The sequence below is a fragment of the Chrysochloris asiatica genome, unplaced genomic scaffold, assembly GCF_000296735.1.
Source record: "Chrysochloris asiatica unplaced genomic scaffold, ChrAsi1.0 scaffold00255, whole genome shotgun sequence".
Classification (NCBI taxonomy): domain Eukaryota; kingdom Metazoa; phylum Chordata; class Mammalia; order Afrosoricida; family Chrysochloridae; genus Chrysochloris; species Chrysochloris asiatica.
The window spans coordinates 1,350,730-1,353,302 of NW_006408773.1; positions in this window are offsets into that span (position 1 = coordinate 1,350,730).

The window sequence follows — 2,573 nt, forward strand, 5'->3', positions numbered from 1 at the left end:
GAGACATATCATAATCAAGCTCTCCAAAATCAAATATAAGGAGACACTCATGAAAGCAATTAGGGAAAACAGAAGTGTTACATACAAAGGCAAGCAAGTCAGATTAAGCTCGGATCTCTCAGCAGAAACCATGCAAGCAAGAAGGCAATGGGGAGACATATATGAAACTTTGAAAGAAAATAAATTTCCAACCAAGAATCCTTTATTTAGCAAAGCTATCAATCAAATACAATGGTGTAATCAAAACATTCCAGAATAAACAGAAGCTAAGTGATATTGCCAAAGCCAACCCTGTACTATAAAACATCTTAAAGGGAGTTCTGTGGACTGAGAACCAACAAGAAAAGATAACAACAAGAGATTGACATATGTGGCAGCATCTCCCAGAATTAAATCGATAGAAGGAAGAGTCAAGAATTGAACAAAAAAATAAGAAAAAACTCAGAGAATCTGGGAAGTCAGGCTATTATCAAAACAATTGTAATCTAAAAGAAGGCAAACACGTAGGAACAGAGATCCAGATGATGAGAAAGTCAGGTAGATTACAGGATAAAATAGACTGAACCTAATGGAGAGAAAAGTTAATGGTGTATAAGGCAACCTCAAAGAAAATTAACACTTCACAATGAATGAAAATGGAAACATTAAAACTGTGAGGAAACTCACAAGAAAGAACACAAAAAGCATGAATTCAAAAAAGGAAGATACACAGAACAAAGAAAGCAGCAACATCACACACACACACACACAAGCTAAAATGACAGCAATTAATCAATATCTATCGATAATTACACTGAACGTAATTGGATTAAATGCACTTGTTAAGAGACGGAAAGGTGGCAGAATGGATAGGAAAACAAGATCCTTCAATATGCTGTCTGCAAGAGACACATCTCAGACACAGAGACAAAAGGAGATTAAAAGTCAAAGGATGAAAACAAATATACCAAGCTAATTGCAATAAAAAGCAAACAGGAGTGGCAGTACTAATCTCTAATAAAATAAACTTTATGGCAAAACCGAGCATAATAGATAAAGATGGACATTATCTCATGATTAAAGGGATATTTAAACAAGATGAAATAACCATAATAAATATCTATGTCCCCAATGAAAGACCTCCAAAATATATAAAGCAAGCTCTTATAGATTTGGAGAAAGAAATAGATAAATCTACAATAATAGTGGGTGATTTTAATACACCACTTTCAAACATGGAAAGAACAACCAGAAAGAAACTTGACAAAGACACAGAAGAATTAAACAACACAATCAGCCAAATGGACCTCATAGATGTGTACAGAGCATTCAACCCAAAAACTGCACAATACACATTCTTTTCCAGAGCACATGGAACATTCTCCAGAATAGACCATGTTTTAGACCACAAAACAAATCTCCATAAATTTACAAATATCAAAACACTACAAAGCATCTTCTCAGACCACAATGCTATCAAATTAGAAATCAACAATAGCAAGATGAAGGAAATAAAGTCAATTATATGGAAATGGAAGGAGCTCTGGTAGTGTAGTGGTTATGAGTCGGGTTGCAAACCTCAAGGTCAGCAGTTCGAAACTACCAGCGGTTCTGCGGGAGAAAGATGAGGCTTTCTGCCCCCGTAAAAGATTTACAGCCTCAGAAACCCTGTGCAGGGTCACTATGAGTCGGAATTGACTCCACGGTACTTAACAACAACAACAACAATATGAAAACTGAGTAATACCCTGCTGAAAAGCGACTGGCTAGTGAATTCACAAAGTTCCTAGAAACAGATGAGAACGAAAACACAACGTACCAAAATCTTTGGTACACAGTGAAAGCGGTGCTGAGAGAACAATTTATTGTGATAAACGCACACATCAAAAAGAAGAAAGAACCAAAATTAATACATTAACACAGAATCTACAATAATTAGAAACAGACCAACAGAGAGAAGCTACAGCCACCAAAAGAAAAGAAATAATAAAGATTAGAGCAGAAATAAATGAGATAAAAACCAGAAAAACTGTAGAAACAATCAACAGGACAAGAAGCTGGTTATTTGAAAGGATTAGCAAAATTGACAGACCACTGGCAAGCCTAACAAAAGAAAAAAGGGAGAAGACACAAGTAGCACTCATTAGAAACCACATGGGTGATGTCAAAACGGAACCAAAGGAAATCAAAAGGATAATAACAGAATATTATGATGAGTTGTACTCCAACAAACTTGAATCTAAGAAGAGATGGATACATTTTTAGATAAACATCACCTACCTAAACTTACACACAGTGAAGTAGAACAGACCCATAACAAAAGAAGAAATTGGTCAGGACATCAAGACTCACAACCAAAAAAAGTCCAGGCCCAGATGGCTTCACTGGTGAGTTTTACCAAAGATTCAGGGAAGAGTGTCACCAATTCTTCTCAAATTATTCCAGAAGATAGAGGATGATGGAAAACTTCCTAATACAGTGTATGAAGCATGCATAACCCTAATACCAAAACCAGGGAAGAACGTCACTAAGAAAGAAAATTATAGACCAATATCCCTCATGAACATAGATGCAAAAATTCTCAACAAAATCCT